This window comes from Lemur catta, chromosome 6, assembly GCF_020740605.2.
Source record: "Lemur catta isolate mLemCat1 chromosome 6, mLemCat1.pri, whole genome shotgun sequence".
NCBI lineage: Eukaryota > Metazoa > Chordata > Mammalia > Primates > Lemuridae > Lemur > Lemur catta.
The window spans coordinates 21215319-21239990 of record NC_059133.1 but is presented as its reverse complement, the minus strand read 5'-3'; the positions used below and the strand labels follow the sequence as shown (position 1 = coordinate 21239990).

General features: G+C 42.5%; 2 non-coding genes across 2 annotated transcripts; both read left to right on the top strand.

Annotated features, from left to right (window-relative positions):
- The first annotated feature begins 16844 nt into the window (after positions 1–16844).
- On the top strand, positions 16845–16916 carry TRNAD-GUC. Its single transcript has one exon. It is a non-coding gene; the product is annotated as a tRNA-Asp (tRNA).
- A 665-nt stretch (positions 16917–17581) lies between these two features.
- On the top strand, positions 17582–17653 carry TRNAW-CCA. Its single transcript has one exon. It is a non-coding gene; the product is annotated as a tRNA-Trp (tRNA).
- The last annotated feature ends 7019 nt before the right edge of the window (positions 17654–24672 follow it).

Genomic DNA, 24672 nt, shown 5'->3' with positions numbered 1-24672 from the left:
AATTCTAAGCTGGTAGTAAGAAAAACTGAGACCAAACTTGATTAGCACTTCAGAATCCTCCCAGGTCCGAAATGGCAGCATCAAGGACCTCTGGAACTGGAAGTGAAAGATGATAAAATAAAAAGGCAGCAGTAATGCCCTAGAACCGTTGCCTCATTCCATGCAGCTAGACCAATGCTCGTTTCCCAAATCAGCAAAATACTTAGGGTTCATTTACTGAAAAAAGCAAAACAGAGTTCTCTAGACTTGAGGATAGTTGAAGTAATGGACACTGTACAGAAATCAGAAGTATTAAGAAACTGTGTGTTCACTGAAGGCTGAATGCTGACACCCTCACCCTATTATCTCACTTGGCTCCCAAAACATTGGCAACCAGACATTAATCCTCCCGGTGGGTAATTGGAATACTTTCTGAGTAATCGAACCAGTTCAAGACGAAAGACCAAAAGATACAGACATAGAGATGGGAGAGACTCACTCAGGACATCATCTAGAGTGAGGCTCCCGAGTGAGCAAGCTCCACCCACACTCAGAACTACAAGTTGTCTTTGCTTTCTTTCTCTGAATCAGAAGCAGACAACTAAGAATTTCCAATCATCTGAGAGAAGCCCCTCCATAGACACTGAAAACCAAACAAACGGAAGGGGGGAAAGTGAAGCAACTTGAAGAAAACAGAAACTGTAGAAGAAAACTTCAAAAAAGACTCTCTAACCTCAGAGAGAAAAGATAATATTTTGCTTCCATAAAACAAGAAATAGAAATAAATGCTATTTTAAAAGTATAATCTGGCTGGGTGTAGTGGCTCATGCCTGTAATCCCAGCACTTTGAGAGACCAAGGCAGGAGGATTGCTTGAGGCCAGGAGTTCAAAACCAGCCTGGGCAACAGAGCAAGACCCTGTCTCTACAAAACAAATATAAAAATCAGTCAGGCATGGTGGCGCACGCCTACAGTCCTTGCTACTCAGGAAGCTGAGACGGGAGGATTGCTTAAGCCCAGGAGTTTGGGGTAGCAGTGAGCTATGAGGATGCCATTGCACTGTAACCTGGGGAGAACAAGACTCTCTCTCAAAAAAAAGTATAATCTGAGTGTAAGAATGAGCACTTGAAATTTTGAAATATACTAGCAGTATATAAAACTCAAAATAAGAGTTGGAAGATAAATTTGTACAAATCTCCCAATAGTAGAGCAAAAAGACAAAGCTAAGGGAAATAGCAAAATAAAATTTTAAAATTAGAGGACTAGCCCAGGAAGTCCAACATCCAGATAACAGGAGTTCCAGAAAGACAAAGCAGAAAAAATAAACAGAGGAAAATAATCGATCCAGAAAAATGTCCCAGAACTACAGGGCATGAGTCACCAGATTGAAAGGACTCTCTGGGAGCCATACACCATGAATGAAAACAGAACCACTCATGAAACATCAATGTGGAATTTCAGAACCCTAAGGGACAAAGAGATTATTCTACCAGTTCCCTGAGAGCTCACCTATAAAGTATTAGGAATTGGCCTGGGTGCGGTGGCTCACGCCTGTTGTCCTAGCGCTCTGGGAGGCTGAGTTGGGAGGATCACTTGAGGTCAGGAGTTCAAGACCAGCCTGAGCAAGAGCTCGAGACCCCCATCTCTACTAAAAAAATAGAAAACAAAGTTAGCCAGGCAGCTAAAAATAGCAAAAAATTAGCTGAGCACGGTGGCACATGCCCATAGTCCCAGCTACTCTGGAAGCTGAGGCAAAAGGATTACTTGAGCCCCGGAGTTTGAGGTTGCTGTGAGCTAGGCTGATACCATGGCACTCTAGCCCAGGCAACCAAGTGAGACTCTGTCTCAAAAAAAAAAAGAAAGAAAAAAAAGTGTTAGAAATCAAAAATCGCTTCAGATTTCTCAACAGCAATGCTAAAAGCAAAATGACTCAGTCAGGATTCGACTGGGAAAACAGAAGCCACTCTGGGTACAGAAATAGGAAGAGCTTTAAGAGAGGGAATCAGAGGCTCATAGAACTAAGAGTTGAGGATGTGACAGTCAGGAGAGCAGTCAGTAGAAGTAAGTGATCCACAGGACTTCACCTGCAAGCAGTGGAAGATCTCAGCAATCCAAGGCCTTCAATCCCAGCTGCTGGCATCACCAAAGCAAGAAAGTCTCGAGAGCTTGCCCTCAGCCCATGTGTCTACCTTACAGCTGCCCCTGGAGAATAATGGTTTCTTCTTCTTTTTTGCTTTCCTTCTCACACAAGAGCCTCTCATCGGCAAACTCCAACACAGAATTATATGAACAAGGGGATTCTGGCACTGGTTTCTCCTCTTTAACGCAGAAGTCACTCCAGAAGGGATAATGGAGATATGAAGTCAGACAACAGACAATCCAGGACAATGACAGTGAAATGGTGCCTTCAAAATTTTGAGGCCAAATAACTTCCAGCTGGAATTGTATTCTCAGCTAAGCTATAAATCAAATATAAACATAAAATTACTTCCATGTACCCACTTTCAAAAAGTTCCAAGAAGGAATCCCAATTAAATCTTGGCCTGGAAGCCAGAGACAGGAGAAGTCAGAGATCAGAAGCATGAGGGGGATTTGGTGCTCCAGAAATTCTTTGCTGGCCCAGAAGAAAGCAAAAATCCATGTTGTGGACTATCTGCAGAGCCATGTGGTAAGGAACTGCAGGCTGCCTGAGGTTGCTGAGAGTAGTCCCCAGCTGACAGCTAGAAGGGAAATGAAGACCTCAGTCCCACGACTACAAGAAAATGGATTGCTGCCAGTGACCTCTGAGCTCAGAAGAGGGCCCTGTGAGAACCAAGAACCACGATCCTGGCCAACATCTTGGTTTCAGCCCGGAGAGACCCTAAGCAGAGTATCCAGCCATACTGTGAAACTTTGAGATAATAAGTTTGTGGGTTTTTTTAAAAAAAGAAGTTCCAAGATGATTGGCTATATCAAAATAAGAATAAAGCAAGAAAGAGTAAGAATTAAGAGTAAAGAGGAAGAAATGAGATGCAGGAAAGAGGCAACCCAACACAGGAGAGAAATGAAAGGATGCTCAGGAAGATGATAAAAAGAGGTGACAGAATGACAGCTCTGTGTCAGATGCAGAGGCCAATCAGTCCAGATTGGAGCAGTGTGACACAAGACACAGAGACATCAAAGGAGCCACCTCCAATATACCCTTTGCCATGGGACCATCTTTTTAACTCAAGGTCAAGAGGCCATGTGGGTCTGACTTAGATTTTATCTGTGCTTGGCCTCTCTTGACTAGGTACCAGTGAACTTTCTGCTGTCATCACTATGGTGGGCAGAATTCTAAAGCAGCCTCTGTAGTCTCCAAACCCCAGTGTTACCCCCATGATCACGTTACTTACATAGCAAAAGAGATTTTGCAGATGTAATTAAGGTAACTAATCAGTTGACTTTATGATAGATCCTGGTGGTCCTGATTTAATCACATGAGCCCTTTAAAAGCAGAGCATTTTCTGTGGCCAGGAGCAGAAGAGAAAGCCAGAGAGATTCTAAGTGTAAAAGGGACTCAACACAAGGAGCATCTCCATTGCTGAGTGGAGGAGGCCACCTGAGAGCAGCCTCTAGGAGCTGAGAACAGTCCCCCTGAAAGAAAGAAAATGGAGCCCTCAGTCCTACATCTGCAAGGAAGTGAATTCTGCTAACAACCTGAGGTGGCCCAGAAATAGACCTGTCCCTAGTTGAGCCTCCAGATGAGGATGCAGCCCACTGACATCTTGATGTCAGCCTTACGAGGCCTTGAGCAGAGGAGCCAGCTAAAATGTGCCAAACTCCTAACCTGTGTAAACTATGAGATAATAAATATGTGTTGTTTTAAGCTGCTGCATTTGTGATATTTTATTATATGGTAATAGAAAACTACACCCCCCCATTGGCCTACTATCTGGACAAACTGAGGAAATTCACTTCACCCCATAGAAGGGGTCTTTTAAAATTTCCTCTTGCAAGTAGGTGAGAAGCCACAGAGAGCTTGGAACCTGCACGTAGAAAGCCTCCCACTCCTTGACTATATTTCTGCAGATGTCCATTACTTGGCTCAAAACTACAGACCTGTTGGATGTCCCAACTGTGGTATAGCCTGTGTTTCCAAGAACTCATGCTTGACCCTGATCCCTGACTTCCCAAAAAGGGCTCTTGCATTCTCTCAGGAATGCTGAAGTTAAACTTGACCCAGAGATTTGTTCAGCTTATTTTTTGAGGCCTGCTGCCATGGTTATGCTTGACACTCAGTCGTCAAAAATAAGCAATATCGTATTTAAGAATACATATAGGTGGTAAAAGTATGAAGCAAAACAAGGAATAATTATCCAAAAAAAAAAAAAATAAGGGGAATGGTTACCTCTTAAGAAGGAGGAAGGAGAAGATGATTGAAACAGAGTACATGGAGAACCTTCAAGTCACTGGCAATGTTGTATTTGTGCACCTAGGTAGCAGGTACACAGTGTTCATTTTACCATTATGCCTTAAACTCTGCATATTTTTATGCAGTCTTCTGTGTATATTATAACATATAAATGCTTAACAAAAATAGTGTTATTGTAAAATGAAGACATGTAAGACATGAGACTACAAATTACAATTTCATCCTGACTGCTTTACATTTGAGTTTCTTTCCTTAGAACTTACTAGAGTGTTAAAAGTGTTAAAAGTTTCATAGGAAATAGTCTCTGAAAATCAAGAACCCTTTAGAGTTTCCATCAGTGGGGAAAATATGGACTATCTGATAAATAATATTAGATCTGATTCATACCTCAAAACTTATACCAAAATAAATTCCAGATGGATCAAGATTTACATGCGAAAAATTGAAAACTGGAAAGTAAGGGAAGAAGATATGGGAGAGTTATAATCTGGGGAAGCCTTTCTAAGCAAGATACAAAACATAGAAGCTATAAAAGGAAAGAAGCTAAGTAAAAATACATTTTTTAAATTCTGCTTAGTAACAACACCATAAACAAACTGAAAAGACATGAAAAACTTGGGAACAACTATTTGCATTCCTACAGATTGATAAAAAAAAGAACAATAATTCACTTAAAAAAATGGGCAAAGGATATGAACAGACAGTTCTTAGGAAAGAAATTTCAAATGGCTTTTAAACATATGAAAATATGTTCTGTCTTCTCTGTAATAAGGGAAATGCAAATTAAAACTACCAGATTGCCACAGATAAAAATTTTGATAACACCATGTGGATGAAGGTTAGAGAAACAGATGCTCTCACATATTGCTGGTGGGAGTGTAAACTGGCTCAACCCCTGTGGAGAACAACTTGACAATATCTATCAAAATCTAAAACGCATGTTTTGGCAGGCACCATGAGTTGCGTACCCCAAAATCATCCCTCCATATTCCTTGCTAACAGGATCCAGTTGCTCAGGTGGCAATGTGCCAAGCCCCAAGTAATGAATTTATATATTGGTTCATTCACATTTATTAAGAACTTACTGTGTATTAGATACTGTTCTGGGCTCAGTCAAGGGAGCAAAGTAAATCCCAGTCTTCCTGACAATCCTGCATCTACTGATGGAGATACCAGAGCAAAATGGCCACAGTTTTTTTCTTAAGGGATGGATCTCGCTTGCTGCCCAGGCTGGAGCGCAGTGGCCATTCACAGGCACAGTCCCACTAGTGATCAGCACTGGAGTTTTGACCTGCTCCATTTCTGACCTGGGCCACTTCACCCCTCCTTAGGCAACCTGGTGGTCCCCTGCTCTTGGAAGGTCACAGTGTTGATGCCAAATTTGGACACGCGATCAGCATAGCTCACTACAGCCCGAAATGCCTGGGCTCAAGTGATCTTCCTACCTCCGCCTCCCAGATAGCTGGGACTATAGGCATGGGCCACTGTGCCTGGCAACCGTGGTATTTTGATGCGTATTTCAAACAGTAAATGACCATATAATTTTTCACCCAAATTGGGACACTTTTGAGAGTGAATGGAGTGCTACTGTAAATACACTGGGACAGCAGTCATAAATTGGGATTGTCCCAAGCAAACTGGGAAATATGGTCACCCTTAGTAATCCTAAAATAAGGATGATGTCAACACTGTCTCAGGTGCTGTTCTAAATGATGCCCTTTCATTCTAAAATGACTCTACCAGGAAACTGGAAGAAAATCGGTACCCAGACTAGCTCTGGAGAAAATACCAATCACAGATAAACATGAAAAGATGCTCAGCCTCTTTAATAATGAGGAAAATTAGAATTAAATCAATAATAAGGTGCCTTGGAAGGATTTGAAAGGGAGGAAGGATATGGTCAAAATGCTTTCAAAACATGTGCAACTTTGATTTGAAATTGTAATCAGTACATAATTTTCTGGACGTACCTCCTGACATACTAGGTGAAAATGATTAAAACATTGTGAAATTAATGAAAAACAGTATTATACTAATAGACTTAGGTTCTTAAAACAGCACAGAACACTAGAATACAAAAAACTGATACTAGAATCACTACGCCTTCACTTTTGCCTCATAATCACTTTCCCAGCCTCACTGCGAACCAATAGTGGTTAATGAAACAGGTAAACAACTGCCAGGATTCTTCTGGGAAGGCCTTCTTCTGTTCAAAGGGGCAAATTCAAAAGGAAAGTTTGCTGGAGCTGCCTCTTCCCTCATGCTCCAACCTTGAAACTGGCAGTGATGCCTGCACAGCTATCTTGTAACCATGAAGTGACAATCATGAAAAAGAAAAGTCAGTTTGCTAAAAGTTGCAGACAAGAAAAACCCAGAAGAAAGAGAAGAAAGAACTCAAGAGACTTTGATGACCTCGCTGAGCTGCCTGACCAATTCTGACATCACCTAAGAGAACTGTAGTTGTGAGTTAGGGATTGGGAGAGAGACTTTCTTCTGTATACCTTTTGGTACTTTTTGAATTTCGTTCTCTGTGCATGAATCACCTATTCAAATAAAGGTGTATGCCTGAGATCCTATCAATCAAACATGTAAACCAAACTCATCTAATTTTTCTTTCTCTTTCTTTCCTTCCTTCCTTCCTTTTTTCTTTCTTTCTTTTTTTTTTTTTTTGAGACAGAGTCTTGCTCTGTTACCCAGGCTAGAGTACAGCAGCGTCATTGTAGCTCACTGCAACCTCAAACTCCTGGGTTCAAATGAGTAGCTGGGACTTCAAGTCCCTGGGACTACAGGCGCGCGCCATCACGTCCGGCTAATTTTTCTGTTTCGGAGAAACTGGGTTCTGTTGCACAGGCTGGTCTCCAATTCCTGGCCTCAAGCAATCCTCCTGGATTGGTCTTCCAAAGTGCTAGGATTGCAGGTGTCAGCCACTGCGCCCAGCCTTTCATCTACTTTTTAAAGAGGAAATGTAACTTTAAAAAAACACACGAGGGGTTGCAAACACACACACACACACACACACACACACACACACACACATAGCTTGATGAAAAATGCAATAAAACGAGGTATATCATAGACAAAAGGGGCCTTCAGTATCACCTCTCACATACTGATAAATCTCAAGGTATTCGGACCCCTTTCGCTTATTTGCAATTAATCCAAAGTATTGATTTATGTTGTACTTATAGAACAAAACTTGACTTTCTTAGTTTTACAACCCAGAAAGCAGTGCCAAATGCCTTGAGAAATGACTTATTTACTATCAGATTTTTTAAAAATACTTGCAGCCCAGATGCTGCTTTTAACTTTTTTTAAAAAAACTCAGTATCCATACTCATAGGGTCTGATTAAGTTTCAAAGACTAAGCCTGCCTTGCTTGTGGGTGTGTGATTCCTTCCTCCAAGATTCCAGACATTCGTCTCCAAGCTTCGCCAGGCAGAGAGAGCGCCGCCTGACAATGGCTGTGATCTTTGCGGGCTGTATCTGGTTATACCTCACTGGGACACCAGAGGGCGCGAAGAGGGCCAGCACTTGTTTTTCTTCAAATCTCAAACCAAAGTCCGTGCGGAGAACAACAAAGGACCCGGAACACAGGGGCCTTGAGACAAAGGGGCCAGGGGGAAAGGGTGCACGCCCTGTTTCGCCGGAGCTGAATTTGCTTCCTCACCGCCCTCACCCTCCAATCCCCTCCTCCTGGCCTTCAGGAACTAGAAATAAACAACTTCAACTGCAAAATAATGAAATCTTTGGCTAACAAAGAAAACCAGACTAGAATACATTAATCAGATAGGGCCAGGGAAGATCGTTTCAAGTGCGCATTTGAGCCATTTGTTTTGCCTAATATTAGTAAATTTTTTTAAAAAATTTTATCGTTTGCTTTTCTGAGCTCAAGAATAACATATGCACATAGTAGAAAATTTAGAAAATATAGAAAAGCAAAAAGAACAGAGATTATCAACACACTCTAACCCAGATATAACTATTTTTAATATTTTCACCTATTTCTTTCCAGATTTTTTCCATGTTTATAAATGCATAGAAAAAATAGACTTCTGCATGCTATCTTGTGCTGGTTTTCTTCTTACTAGATCCACTTCATTTTTATCTTTTTTTTTTTTTTCTTTTTTGTAGAGACAGGGTCTTGCTTTTGCCCAGGCTGGTCTCCAACTCCTGACCTCAAGCGATCCTCCTGCCATGGCCTCCCCGAGTGGTAGGATTTATTGATAAATTCTGATAACAAAACTTTGCTAATCACATGAGTTAGTCACAGGTAGAAGAATAAAAAGTGCTACAGACAGCTTTTTTCCAAAGATAGCAGCAACTTGAATGCCAGACCTGAGTTACGCATTTGAAGCAAGAGATTTTCTGTTGCTTTGAGTTTAGCAGAGGAAACAAGTAAAGACCAAAGAAAAGAAGTAAAAACTGTTCCATCTTTAACAGGCAGAATTAATTGTCCTTTCCAGCAGCCTGAGTACTGACCCCCAAAAGGCCAGGGCAGAGTGTGGGTCACTAGAACCCTCTGTTCCCCCACTGGGGTTAGTGTTTGCCTTAAGGGCACACAGGTCAGCAGGTGGTCAGCGAGGCAGGAAAAATGTCAGGAACAGAGAGGTCACTGATCTCCCACTGGCTTGCAGCCAGTAAACTTAGACCAGCCCAGGCAGATAGCCACAAGGAAAGTGATGGCAAGATCTGAGGCCCTGGAAGCCTCCAGTGGACACCTACCCCCTGAGCCTGCAGATTCCCTTACATTTACAGCTACAGATAAAGGAGAGAGTGTTGATGTTCTGGCCACAAGAATCTAGTTTAATCACCGGAGCCCTCTGGGCCTCAGTCCCCTTATCTGTGTAATAAAAGGGTCAAAAAGATGTGTAAGCTTCCTGCCAGCTCCTTAAAGTCTGTGATTTTTAACTTTCTCCAGCAGTGCATTACAATGAAAGGTGAAGACATTTCCTGTCTCTCACCACCCTAGTCCTGGAAGCAGCAAGTCCCCATTGCTACTTGCTGTTTCCCAACGCCCCACATGCTCTTTCATAAACTCTGAGCCTTTGTTAGTGTCTCCCTCTTCCCTGAGTGCTGGGAAACGTTTCCTCCTTTCTCTTTCAAAGTTCTTCATCCTCCTTTCAGGGCCCATCTAAAAAGCAGGTCTTCTTCAACAGCTCCAGTCCCCCCTTCTCTGTGATCCCATAGTATTTTGCACATGCTTCCATCACTGTCTACCTTTGTGGCGTTAACCTTCCTCTGCCTCAGTTTCCTCATTGTAAAAGGGAGAGAACCATTATACTAAACTCATGGGATTTAAATAAGGATTAAATTGTGTTTAACAAAAATTATAGGAGGCCCTTGGTTTGGACAGAGCTCTTGCACTAGGCCCAAAAGACCAAACCAAAATGGAGTCACTCATGCTAAAGTTCCACATCACCAACCCAAAACTAAGTTGTTTTTCTGAGCTTCCAAGAAACCAGGAGAGTGAATGATGATAGCCAAATACCCCCCAAAAAAGCCAGTTTTAGCTGAAATGATAAGGAAGTCCTTTCTGCTTTAACCTTTACAAAGAAAGTAACTTTAAACAACCAATCCACTTTTTGTTCTCTGTTTCTGCTTTCCTCAGCCCTTTTCTGCCTATAAAGCCAACCTCCTCTGCTCAGGTCACTGGAACTCTCATTTCTATTATATTTTTATGGAATGAGCTATTGCCTGGGTTTAGAATGGCAAATAAAAGCCAATTAAGATCTTTAAGCTAAACTTGTAATTTTGCATTTTGACAACGGTTAATATTACGTAAAGCGCTATAAACTATGCCTCATCCATAGCACTTACCAAATTGTATCCTGCCAGTTAGAGGGTCCACCTCCCCCAAGAAATTTGAGTTCCTTGAGAGCAGGAAATGAGTCTTCCTCATTTTCTGTCCCCAGTGCCTAGCCCTATGCCTGGCACAAAGGATAAATCAATAAAGATTTATTGTTTTAAATGAGAAGGGAAAGAAAAGACTGAAGTGTTGATTGAACTGGAGGGGGACAGATTTTGCCTCTCAGTTTTAACTTTATATTATTGTTTAAATAAATTAGGCTGAGCAATAGTGAAGTATGAGCATCCCCAATAGTTTTTTTTCCTGCCTCTTAATAACCTAAACATGTAACCATCTAAGTCTGTCCTCCAAGCCCAAATCATAAACATTCACCTTTGAATTTTATTGTTTATGGAGGGCAAGTTCCCATAACTGTTTGGAAAATCTGGGGTTTAATAGATATAAATAATGTTTCTGTCAATGAATGATTATGGAATCCAAAAACTACCCAAGGACAATTTGGGTAGGCTCTTCAATTATGGGGGAAGAAGAAAGGGAAGAAGAAAAGTTTCATAGTGAGCTGGTCAAAGTTCTTGTTTATATTTTCTTGAAAGGTTGAGTTGAGGATGTGAGAATAATAGAGAAAAAAAAGGGAAGAAACATAAGAAAGAAAAACCAAGTCTCCTAAGCTCTATTTAAAACCTTTTCATAGTTTCCTATTACTCCTAGGATAAAAACAAAAGTCTTTCAAGAGCCTGGAAAGACTCAGTTTAGGAGAAACTGTTTGCAAAAAAACATATCTAATAAAAACCTTGGGGTTGGGCGCAGTGGCTCATGCCTGTGATCCTAGCACTTTGGGAGGCCAAGGCAGGAAGATCACTTGAAGCCAGGAGATAGAGACTAGCCTGTGCAAAATAGCAAGACCCCATGTCTACAAAAGAAACTTTTTGAAAAACCTGGTAATCAGTCAGGCACAGTGGTATGTGCCTGTAGTCCCAGCTACTCATGAGGCTGAGGCGAGAGGATTGCTCGAGTCTAGGAGTTCTGGGATGCAGTGCTCCATGCCGGGTGTCTGCACCGAGTTCAGCATCAGTATGGTTACCTCCAGGCATCAGGGGACCACCAGGTTGCCTAAGGAGGGGCGAACCAGCCCAGGTGGGAAACAGAGCAGGTCAAAACTCTGCTACTGATCAGTAGTGGGATGGCGCCTGTGAAAAGCCACTACACTCCAGCCTGGGCAACCTAGCACGACCCTGTCTCTAAAAAACAGAACAGAACAACCCAAAAACCAAAACCAAAACCAAAACCAAAAAACCCCCTAGTAATCAATATATAAAGAACTTTCAAAACTCAATAAGAAGAAAACAACAAAATTAAAATGGGCAAAAGATTTGGATGCTTAAATAAGTCCATGAAAAGATGTTCAACATCATTAATCGTCAGGGAAAGGCATATTAAAACGATAATGAGAGCCCACTATACACCTATTTTAAATAATGGCTCAAATCAAAAAACCTTACAATACCAAGACCTAGTAAAAGGACCTTGTGGCGCAACAGTAGCATGTCTGACTCCAACTCCTAGCAAAGATGTGAAACAAGAACTCTCACGTATTTTTAGTGAGAAAGCAAAATGTTATAGCCAGGTAGGAAAAGTGTAGCAATTTCTTACAAAGATAAACATAGATTTACCCTAAGGCCCCACAACCCCACTCCTAGGGTTCATTCATCCAAGAGAAATGAAGACATAGGTCCACAGAAAAACCTGTACACTTAGGTTTATAATAGCTGTATTTATAACCATCAAAAACTGGAAACAACCCAAATGTCCATGAGCTGGTGTGTGGATAAACAAATAAACATCCATACAATGGAATACTAATCAGCAATTAAAAAAAAACAGCAACATCATGGATGACTCTCAAAAGCATTGTGCTAAGTGACAGAAGCCATATTCAAAAGATTCCATACTGCATGATTCTATTCATATGACATTCTGGAAATGGAAATCAGACCACTGTTTGCCTGGGGATGGAGGGACGGTATTGACCACAAAGGGACATATGGGAACTTTGTGATGAAAGTGATGGGGGAATGGAAATGGTAGTCTATATCTTGATTACGGTCAAAATTCATAGAACGGTATGCCTAAAAAGAGTGAATTTTACTGGTATGCAAATTATACCTCAATAAACCCTAAAAATAGCAAATAGCTAGGTAGGTAGGTGGGGATAGATAGATAAGAAGGAAGGAATAAGAGGCCCCCCAAAAATTGTCAACATAGCCTAGACCGTGCATTGTCTGACTCCCATCAGCCTGTTTGGCCCCATCTCCTTACTCACCAGGTTTCCTCTGGTCCTATTGATAAGGAAAACCCCCATCTATTACTTGGCACAGCAGCCACCTGAGACCCCCACCCCTCACGGGAGCCTGTATCAGCATAATACTAACCTATCACCTGGCCCATCAACTAATCTATTATCTGGCTCATCAGCATAACACTAAACCTATTACCTAGTGCATCAACTACCCTATTACCTGGTGCATCAACATAATACTAACCTACTAACACATCAGCTAACCTATTACCTGGCAGGCATTATTAGTCACCTGAGACCCCTCCCCTCGGATCACCCCAACTTAATAAAAGTGGGAAAAATTGGGTAGATGGAGCTCAGAATTTGGTGGTGAGACCCCTCTGAGCCTACCGGCGAACTTGATTCTCCAACTCTCCGTGGGCTGCTCGGTGTGTCCTCAGGACCCCTCACTGTAACACTTGCTGTCACACTAAAACCTTTGCACATCCAGTTCCACCTACCTAGGAAGCTCTTTCCGCAACTGAAGCTTCTCCATCTTCTTAGTAACTGTCACAGTTTCACTTCTGCATTTTGTTTTGTTATTCTTTTATTAGTGATATGTGTCTCCTCCACTAAAATGAAAGCTTCTCAAGATCGAAGGTCTGTCTTTGTTCATCACTGTATCTCCAGAACCCAGTACTGTGTTTGACCTACACGATGAATACTCAACTATTATATTCAATTGACTAGTCCATGTCTCAACGTTAACACACCCAAAACTGAAATGCTGATCACCCCCGCAGACCACTGCTCCACATGGGAGGCTGCCATGGTGCACAATTCCAAGGAGTGCCATCCACAGTGCGGTCTCTGGGGGGCACCCTGCCTCCTTCCTAGTCGTGCTCTTCGCACGAACTATGGATACGAAGGGTGCCCTCTGAACTGGTGCATTATCACTCTTCTGCACCTCAGAGATAGCAACCGCATCCTTCCAGTTGCTCATGCCAAAAATTTTGGAGGCATCTTTGATTCCTCTTTTTCTCTCAGATTTCACATTCGCTCTACTGGGAAATTCGATGGGCTCAACCTTCAAAGTCTATCAGGACCTGTCAACTTCTCCACCGATTCCCACCCTGGCCTGAACCACTATCATCTCCTTCGTGGATTATTGCAATAGACTTCAGAGGTCTCCTTGCTTCTGCTCTTGCCCCTTACAATCTACTCTCAAAAACCCTTCAAAACATAAATCAGACCATATCACTACTTTGTTCACAACCCTGCAGTTCTTATGGAGGAAGACAATAGAATGACAGTTTCTAGAGGCTGGGAAAGCGTTGGGGGTCATGCGGTTGGTGATGAAGAGAGGCCAGCTAATGGGTGCAAACACACAGTTAGAAGGAATAAGTTCTAGTGTTCGATAGCACAGTAGGGTGACTATAGTTAACAATAATTTACTGTATATTTCCAAATAGCTGGAAGATTTGAAATGTTCCCAACACAAATATATGTTTGAGGTGATGGATATCCTAAATACCCTGATTCGATCAGTATACATTGTATGCATGTATCAAAATATCACATGTACCCCATAAATATGTACAATTATGTATCAAGAAAAAAAATTTTTAACCCTGCATTGGCTCCCCATTTCCCTCAGAATAAAAGCCAAGGTTGTTACAATCACCTCTCTACAATATCTTTTACCTCCTTCAAGACTGCTCAAATGTTAACTTCTTCATGAGGCTTACCTTGACCATTCTATTTAACTTGCCACTCTCCAAACCCCCTTACTCTGCTATTTTGTTTTCTATTTCTGCCCCCATCCCCACCCCACCCCACAACCCTGAGACAGAGTTTCGCTTGTCTGACTAGAGTGCAGTGGTATCATCACAGCTCACTGCAACCTCCGACTCCTGGGCTCAAGTGATCCTCCTGCCTCAGCTTCCCCAGTAGGTGGGACTGTAGTCACAAACTACTATGCCAGGCTAATATTTTTTTCTATTTTTTTTTCTACTTTTAATAGATATGGGGTCTCGAACTCCTGACCTCAAGCTATCCTCCTGCCTTGGCCTCCCAGAGTGCTAGGATTGCAGGCATGAACCACCATGCCTGGCCTCTACTTCTGCTCTTATCACTGTCTAACACACTCATCTATTTATTTATTATATTCATTGTTTATCGTCTTTCTTTTGTGAGAATAAAAGTTCCACAAGAACAATATTTATCCACTAAAACCTCCCTATGCAGCTAAAACAATGTCTAGTACATTTTAGGTTCAATAAGTCAATGAAGACAGGTACCACGGCACATGTCTGTAATCCCAGCTACTTGGGAGGCTGAGGCAGGAGGATCGCTCAAGCCCAGGGGTTTCAGAACCGTCTGGGCAACATAGGGAGACCCCATTGCAATTTTTTAAAAAAGTGAACAAATAACTACAGTGACTGCCAAATAATTAGCAAATATTAATAGGAACAAGTATGACACATGTTGATACTATTTATAAAGGTTTTCTCTCCATAGCATACATTTATTTGTGTGTGTGTGTGTATACATATGGAACTGTGCAGCAGGATGAAAATTAAACAGGATTCACAGTCAGAAGTTGGGTGATTCTGGCCTTTCACCACCTCCTATCTGTGTGACCTTGCACAAGATTCTCTTTATCCTGCTGTAAAATAGAAAATACTTCCCCTATTGACCTCACAGGGCTGTTGAGCAAATGAAATGAAAGTGAATCGTTTTACAAGATGTGATAAGAAATATAGTTCTTTAGGCAGAGCAAGATTTGAAAGTTTCAGTAACACCAAATGCCATCATGCCATTTACCTCCAAAGAGAGATCTGTGCCCTCTGTACCGCGGGTCAGATTTTAACCTTTACTTTCTCCTGATACTGACAGCGAGGAATCTCTGAACTCCCTCACCCTGTTCAGGGTAATTGCCCTCTCTTTTCCTTTCCATTTTAGGAAGGTGGACAGCAGGTGCTTGCTGAGTTCCCTGCTCCCTGATCTCCGCTGACTCAGGCTGCTTCTTAGTTTCCCCAGGGAGGAAAAAAAAAGGAGCAGTGGTAACACGTGTGTGTGTGAACACTGGCTTAGCTTGACCAGAGTTTCAGTGGAGAGGATGTTGTCTCTTCTGGAGGGACAAAGATTAAGCTACTTCTCCCACAGTGTGGAACCGGGGGCAAACGTGATTCAGGAGACCTGGGTTCCCACTGCCCTGCAACTCCACCAACAGAGAGACCGGGGACAAGTTCCTTAAATCTTACCAGTTAAAGGAGATCATCATAGTTATCACAGTGCCTTCTGAACCTCACAAGAGTTATTGGAGGATCAGAGTGGAAAGAAGCCCCAGGACAACAACTGGTTTTTGAGGCTTTGGTGTATTTAAGAGTAAAAAAAAAAAAAAAAAAAAACAGGCTTCAGAAATTGCCATTTGTTTAAAATCTGCATTAAACAAATTATCCCTTTCATCAGGTGAAAATATCACGTGATCTATGATCTATAAAAATACATTCATTTATAGCACACTACAAACAAGGGATTCCTTAAGTTCTGTAATGAAACCCTGTCAACCCTGTCGGTTGATCTGTGGGTATATATACGCTATTTACAGACAAAGTCCAAAATTTACAGGTCAGGCCCCTCCCCCCCTCCCCCGTCCCGGAGGCTTGATTCTGTTTATGAAAAGGCTTAGGATGATACGCACTATCCTATTAGTACACTTTCCTAACCCTAGGGTTAATTATTGGCACGTTCTTGTTCTGGGTTATTTAAATGTATTATTATTTAAGCATGTACTTATTTATTTCTGTCACTTTCAAATAAACTGTAGACGCCTCAGGAGGGAAAGCAACGCAGGAAAAGTCAGGTGATAAAACTTCATTTGACCACAGCTGGTCAAATGCGTGAGCGCTTTTGTGTTATGAAAGCTTAGGAATTGTTTGAACAGGCACGAGACTGTGGGACAACCCCTACTGTCCCAGACATCTGGCAACCAGATGAATCCTTGAACTTCAAGTTCAGGATGAAAATATACATTTATGAGGGTAAAGTTCTGCTGCAACTCACATATTCATTCACGATTTAAAAACAAAAACAAACAAACAAAAAAAAATTCACGCCAGAGACCTAAATCATTTGGAAAGCGTAAAGAGCCCTGGGAAACTATTTTCACCCAATTTATCAACGTTAAATTTAAAGTGTATTTCCTTCATTTATTCTAAACCTTTTCTCTCCACCAACAAAAAGAGTCCAAGGCGCCCAGAGAGGATAACAAGCCAAGCAGCGGTTCCAAGAGTGGAGTTTGTACACTTCAGCAGCGGGAAAGCAGACGAGCCCGAGAGGGACCTCAGTATCCTTGAAGCAATATCCATGAAAGATGAGCACGACGGCTCCTCGTTAGTATAGTGGTTAGTATCCCCGCCTGTCACGCGGGAGACCGGGGTTCAATTCCCCGACGGGGAGGTAGCATCCTTTTATTGACCCACTGCCCTCTGTTGCACTTAATTGCACCGCGGTCCTGTCAAACATAATATGCTAAGACCTCTTTCTTAAGTGCAAAACCATGTCCTTTCAAAATGGTGACTTTTAAGCTTCGTGCATACTATGAAATGAAAGCCAGCCCTAACAGAAAGTGCTTTATTTTGTTGGCAGAAGAGGAGGGAAGGGAAAAAGAAAACGACCTGAGAAGCTCTACACTTGCTCCCAGCCGCCATCTGGCAAAGGCCTGCGCGTGCGCAGTGGCGCCCGGCCCGATAACTCGAGGTCAAGAACTCAGAGCGCAGAACCCGTGGGGGGAGGGGAGAGAGAAGGCGGAGTCTCCGCGCCTAACGGGGCGGGGGCGGGGCGGGTAAGAACGGAAATCGCTTGCTAGACAGGAAGGACCCATTTCCTTTGACCCTGGGGACCCTACTAAATGGGAAAGCCCATTGTCGCGCCTCAGCTCCTTACGTTCCGACCTTGGCAGGGGGTCGGCTGTCAGGAAAGTTTGGGCACTGAAAGAACAGTCTCCAGCTCCGACAGATACTGATGGAGGGGAAGAGGGTAAGAGGAAGAAAGGGCGGCGTGCACCTCGAAGAAATGCCATGTTATCCGAGTCCTAAGAAACGGCACGAGCCACAGCCCAGCAGGACCTCGTGGCGCAACGGTAGCGCGTCTGACTCCAGATCAGAAGGCTGCGTGTTCGAATCACGTCGGGGTCAAGGTTCTTTTTTTTTCCCTCTTTAAACCACCGACTTCCGTAAACCTAGGTGTAGTCCCGCCATTTTTTGAAAGTGCTTTTAATGCTAGAATTATCTCTTCCTCGTTCAAATATTATCTTAGTAATCCTTGGTCTGCAGAGAGATGAGGGTTTCTATTGAAAAGCCATAAGGTTGATATTTATTCTGTTTGGCCTTTTAAAGTGAGTTTTTTGTCACTTACTGTGCATAATGCGTAGAAAGGTGGACTATTACTGCTGCGCATGGGTGGTCCCCTCATAGGAATTGTACGACATATACTGTACAACCTTCCAAAACAGGTTTTAGACTGCCTCTTGAAAGCGAGTACAATAGAGTACAATTTCTAACTTTGAATATTATAGTAATATTTTACATGTTTTAGCCCTTACCACATGCCAGACACTATAAACAAATCTTGCAACGTGAGATTAATATCCCTCTTGGCCAAGGGGACTCTCTTCTCTTCCCCAGGAGTTGAGAACTTGTATGGTATTCTTATCTGAAGTTTCTTTAGTAGGGCTGCAGATTGGTATGTCATCAACCTACTGTAAAATAGCTCCTTCTGGTAGTCTTAACTCCCTAATGTCTTGGGCAAGGGTGTTACCAAAAGGATGGGGACTTTCCCAGAAGCCCTGTGGCAGTATAGTCTAAGCATATTGTTGGGTGTGGGGGGAACTCAAAGAAGTCCATTCAAAAGCGAACAAAAATTGAGATTCGGGACATTAAGGGGATACAAAAATATCATGAAGATCCAATACAGTGTTTCAGGTATACGGGTTAGTATAGTACAGGGGTTAGGAACAATGGGATTGATTAGGATCATGGCTTCCTTAACTGCTGTCAGGTCTTGCACCATATGATAACTACTGTCTGGCTTTTGAACAAGGAAAATGGGAGTATTACAAGGGGACTGACAGGGGACCAAGAGGCCATGATGTAGAAACTTATCTATTAAAGGTTGGAGTCCTCCTTTAGCTTCTGGCTTGAGGGAACATTGGCATCTATTGGGGAATGCATTCTTGAGTTTCAGAGAGACTACAACTGGTTTAGTAGTTTCTGTCCTCCTGGGGGTCCCTTCATCCCAGACCTGTGGGTCAACTAGCAATTGGAACACGGCAAGGATGTTTTGATCCAAGACTGAGGCCTGAGGTAATAATACAGGCCCTTGGGATTTTGGAATTATAAAATTCAGGGTTGCCCCAAGGACTTTCATTAAATCTTGTCCAAACAATGGAGTAGGACATTCAGGGATAACACTAAGAAACTATGAGAGATCATAATACCCTTTTTTTTTTTTTCCGAGACAAGGTCTCGTTCTGTCGCCTGGGCTACAGTGCAGTGGCTTCATCATAGCTCACTGCAACCTCAAATTCCTGCCAAGCGATCCTCCTGCCTCAGCCTCCTGAGTAGCTACAACTACAGGTGCACACCACCATGCCTAGCAAATTTTTCTATTTTTGTGGAGAGGGGATCTCACTCTTGCTCAGGCTGGTCCCTGAACTCCTGGCCTCAAGTAGTCCTCCCACCTCAGCCTCCCAGAGTGCTGGGATTACAGGCTTAAACCACTGTGCCCGGCCTAATTCCACAATTTAAAGGCAGGGTGAATCTCCTAATTTTGAGTATTACATCCACCTTAGCAATAGCACAGTTCTTATCAGACAGTGGTCCAGCATGAGCAGTCAGGACAGAGAACTGGGCCCTGTATCAATTAAGAAATCAATTTTTTTTTTTTTTTTTTTAAGACAGAGTCTCGCTGTGTTGCCCGGGCTAGAGTAAGTGCCGAGGCGTCAGCCTAGCTCACAGCAACCTCAAACTCCTGAGTTTAAGCAATCCTACTGCCTCAGCCTCCCGAGTAGCTGGGACTACAGACATGCGCCACCATGCCCGGCTAATTTTTTCTATATATATATTTTAGTTGGCCAGATAATTTCTTTCTATTTTTAGTAGAGACAGGGTCTCGCTCTTGCTGAGGCTGGTCTTGAACTCCTGACCTCGAGCGATCCACCCGCCTCAGCCTCCCAGAGTGCTAGGATTACAGGCGTGAGCCACTGCGCCCAGCCAAGAAATCAATTTTCTTACCTGCCACCTCTATGGTTACCCAAGGCTCCTCATCAATGACAGTGAAGTTAGTGTTGGTAGCCTTTAGAGTCCCTGGGCCCCTTTAGTCCAAACTTGCCACCATGGCACCGGGACTCTCATCCCCCCTTTGGGAGGGGAGAGTCCCTCTTCCAGTGTCTCTTTTGTTTGCATAGTGGATAGGGCCCTAGGGGTTTGTTTTGAGGACAATCCTTTTTCTAGTGTCCCAACTCCCTGCACTTAAAGCAGCCATCCTTTGAGGCCGCATTCTGTTTCTCCAGTTTAAGGGCCATTATGAGTTTTCTAGAGGATGGCAGTTTGCTATTAATAGCAATAGCCAATAGGTGGGCTTATCATTAATCTAACTGCCTCTCATGTTGGGTTTTTTCTCCCTTTTCAGTTACATCTCTGTTATTAAATACCTCAAAGGCCTTGTATAATAGCTGGTGAGTAGGTATTTGGGGTTCCATGGCCAACTTTTGTAGTTTTCTGTGGATATCAGGGGCTGACTGGTTTATAAATGGGTCACATATATATATTTGGCCCTCAGGGGAGTATGGATCTACATTTGTATATTTTCTGATGGCATCAATCAAGCATCCCTGGAAAAGGGCTGGTTTCTCCCATAGTTCTGGAGTTATTTCTCTGGCTTTGTCATAATTTATAGGTTTCATAATACATTTCTTTATTCCTTCCCGAAAGCAAAGAAGCACATGGTCCCCCCTCCTCCTTAAGTCCACCTGTCCTGTCCCTTTTGATAATTTCATTGGGAGTTTTTGCTCAGTGCAGCAGTGGCCAGGCATATTGGCCAGGCTGCCCAACTGCTAAATCATCAGCATGGGCCTGAAATGTGTCACAAATGTGGTGTTTCTCTTTGGGGGCACAACAGGTAGATAGAATAACATGTATATCCCCCCAGGTCAATTCAAAAGACAATGACAAGGTCTGGAATTCTTCTAAGAAGCAAGGGTCTTCAGAAAATTTACCTAACTTTTGCTTACATTGTGCCAGGTTGGTCATAGAGAAAGGGATGCGCACTTGAATGGTCCCAGCATCCCTATTTGTCACTTCCCTTAGAGAAAACAATTTGGCTGGCAGATTAGGGTGATAAGAGGTTCCACTCCTGGTTAGCCACGCAGGGCTAAGTTCTGGGTGGAGACAGATCCTGTTTTGGTCTCTGATCTGGGTTTGGTCCCATGGCCTTGGGAGCCTAGCTGATAGGTGAGATATTCCCAAGGAGGGAGGTCATTGACAATATGGGGCTTTTCTTCTTGCTGGGTCTCAGGAAGAAACAAATATATACAAAATCTGGCAGGTTTTCCCGAGGTCTGGGTTCTGATACAGAGCTATAAAAGCCTGGACATAAGGAATTTATGACTTTTTGTTATCATTTACAAAACAAATCTAATTGTATTATAGTGTTATAATTTAGAGTCCCATGTTCAGGCCGTATCTGTCCATCTCCTAACTCACATTGTGGCAAAGTGGTATTACAAAAGAAAATAAGCTTTTTCTTTTATATCCCATCCAATTAAAAGGTTCCCCAGTTACTCAGGATGCAACCTAAAGGGGAGTCCATAGGAATGGACTGAGAATTACCCACCAGTGCTTCTCTCTATTCCTCTGGGAGCGAAAACGTGTAAGAAAGGGAACAAGGACCTTGTTAGTGAATCCCTGGTCATCTGTTGGTCCAACCAGCACCCAAGTATCCTTGGGGTCCCTAACAACTTCCTGCAGGAGTTTGAAACCTGGCATCCCGGAGGTCCCAGAGGAGGAATAGAGGGCTGCACTTGGCATTTCTGGGAACCTGAGTATCCCTGAAATTGGGCCCAGTCTAGCTGGGTCCATTGTAACAGTGATATGCAGAGCTGCTGAACACACACAAGTTTTGAACGGTGGAGGCCTTAAAAGAGGGTCTTTTAACATTAATAGTAAACACCAAAGGGATGGATAGAAATTTCCCGGGATGATCTGTTGCTTCCCATGACCAGTTGTCCTTACTGCTTCCCAGCTGTAGCCCAAACTTACATAGAAGGTGTCTCATTAGGCATAAAATGGAAATAAAAGGATTTCTGTGGGAAGCAAAATGGGGAAATTCCATGGAGATTGCTACGTCTCCAAAATCTGACAGAAAGCATCTGTAGCATGGCTGCTCTGGGTCCCTGGGTCTGCAATAAAAAGTAGCCAGTCTTAAGAGTTGATCAGGGCCTGTAAGTGCAAACTGAGACAAAAAAAGAAAGTGGTAATAAATTGTGGCGTTGGGGTAAGTCAACGAAAGGAAAAGAGGATTAGGAAGGAGAGGGGAAAAGGGGAGGGGAGGAATATGTGCCGTGTCCCACCAGGGAAGCCAGCATTATGCACAGGTGGAGTCCATGGGATCAGATCGATCATTCACGAAATTTTGTGATTGCTCAATGTCTCAAGCAGCTTGGCCATATAATTGAAAGATAATGAAAACAAGGACCTGATCTCTGAGGGATCGTCGGGATGGATGGAAAAAAGGAGGGGCTATATATGATGCAAGAACTGAGGAAGAAGGTCCCTCTTACACCATGTCCAATCAGTGGAACACCTAGAGCCCCTAATTCGGGAAACATAGTAACAGTTAAAAAGATGCCTAACAATAATAGTGAAAATCTGTAGGGAATGAAGCCGAGTATCCAAAAAGAATAGTTAGAATTGGCCAGCTCTGCATCAAGGACACAGTTCTTCCAGACGGCATGATGGCAGAATGTGAGAAGTATGAAGGAAATATGAAACAGATCCTGTGCTGAAGAGTGAGCAGCAAAGAGCTTGGAAGTGTTCAGCGGAGTTTTCTTTTTCTTAAACAAAAGGGAGCAGAGCCATGTTTATGAGTGGAAAAGAAGTAACTTTCCAAGCACTGCATGGAAGGAGAGCTAAGCCTCTTCCACCTTCAGGGCTCTTCTGTCAAAGAAGGTCAGAACCCTGGCTGGAGGGAGCAAAGACACCTGTGACAGTGGGAAGTGTAGCTGTAGCAGGTTTCAGAGGAGGGAGGAAACAAAGCACTCTCTAGCCAGAGGGGTGAGAATCAAAGCTAACTCAATGATGGTTGTGTGTGTGTGTGGGGGGGAAGGTTGTAGTTTTCCCTACCTAGCTCAACAAAACAAGGATGAGAAGAAGATAATTAATGAAAAAGAATGAAAGTGTTTGTGTTTTTGCTCAGGGGAACATAAATTGCCAGCATCTAGGATGCAGTTCTTTGTGAATCATATTTTGAATGTCAGCCTGTAAGGCATAGTACTGTATATTTAAAACAACTTTCAGACTCAACAGGTAATTGTTTTTTGTTTGTTTTTTGCTTGTGGCAAAAAGTAGGATGAGTTATTGTTTGTAAGGATTAAACTACCAGGAAAATTTCTGGGGCAAAGGTCTTATGGAAAAAGCAGTTCCAATGTGGCATCCTCAGGTAGCTGAGACTCCAGTGTTATATTCTACTCACATCAAACTTAGGTAGAAGAATATTATCTTCAAATATCAGTGATCCTATGTCCTCTGAGGATCCACTTCAGGGACCTAGCGGCCCAGCTATCCTCATACCACAGGGCAGCTGTCAGAACCTGCAGACCCTACTATGTATTCCACCTTAGTTAGGTGGAGTACAAATCTAGCCCTTGCAACTCTGACCCTTTTCAGTCAGAACAGCAAAAACTACCTCTAAAGAAGTATTAGTACAGGCCAGGAGAGGTGACTCACACCTGTAATCCCAGCACTTTGGAAGGCCAGGAGTTTGAGACCAGCTTGGGCAACACAGCAGGACCCCTGTCTACAAAAAAATTTCAAAAATTAGCCAGGCTTGTCCTATAGTACTAGTTACTCTGGAGGCTAAAAAAAAAAAAAAAGTATTAGTACTGTCAGGCTAGAGCTAGACTCTTCAACTAGCAAAGTAACAATTTAACAAGAGAAAAAAAAATTTTAACAGGGTAATTTACTAATCGAAATAGGGTAGAATAAACCCATCAGTTGTGGCCTTGGAAAGAGAGAGGTCAGTACTCTGTTGCTCTGCCCATTGTAATTTGAGTCTATACTGGAAGAAATCACTGACCTGTGGTAGGCACATTGCAGACTGTGATTATCCTACATGCATTACATTTGCTGGGTTACCAGTCACTGCAAATCATGATCCTTTGCCTCTCAGCTCAGTTTCCCTTCTGAAGATAAAAACATGCCTATGTGCCCAGGAAAGCTGTGGGGGCAAAAAATGAGCAACTTTTACAAGGCATCATAAAAATCTACAAAACAACTTGCTACTTAAAACACGATTTCTAATTTGCATTATTGACCTTAATACTATTGTTTAAATATATGTGAATACTGAGATTTTTAAAAAGGAATTACAATTGCCTCTAGAAAAATAATTAAGAAAATAACATCTCAATCTGAACAAAATGGCTTAAACCATAGAAAATATTTTTATTCTAAGTGTTTGCCTTAAATTTATTACAACTTAAACAATCACGTAGAAGTCAAGTAAACATTTAAAAAAAATTTTTTAAAGCAGCTTCTAAAGCATAGCTTGGAGCCCAGAATCTTGGGAAATGATTAAGACACCCTAGATCCAAGATCAGCTTCTTTCCTTTCTAGGAAAATGTATCTTGAAACATATATTCATAAAAAATACAATATTTGTCATCAATGGTACTTGTTTTCAGGAAGACTTAATTGTAGTAAATTTCTGAGAGTCTACCTGGTTTTAATTTAGATCAGTAACATGGGTTTGATTAGCGTTCCTGGCCTAATTGTAGGTCACTAGGTTACCTCTAGGATTAAAATCTAGTATGCACCTTCTTAGTTATTTTAAGTTGGCCATTAATGGGTTCCTAAAGGTTCTATTTCATTTTGTTAGGTTATCAAACGTTAGGCTTAAGTTACGGTAAGATAGTTATGGGTGGGGGAATCTAACCCAA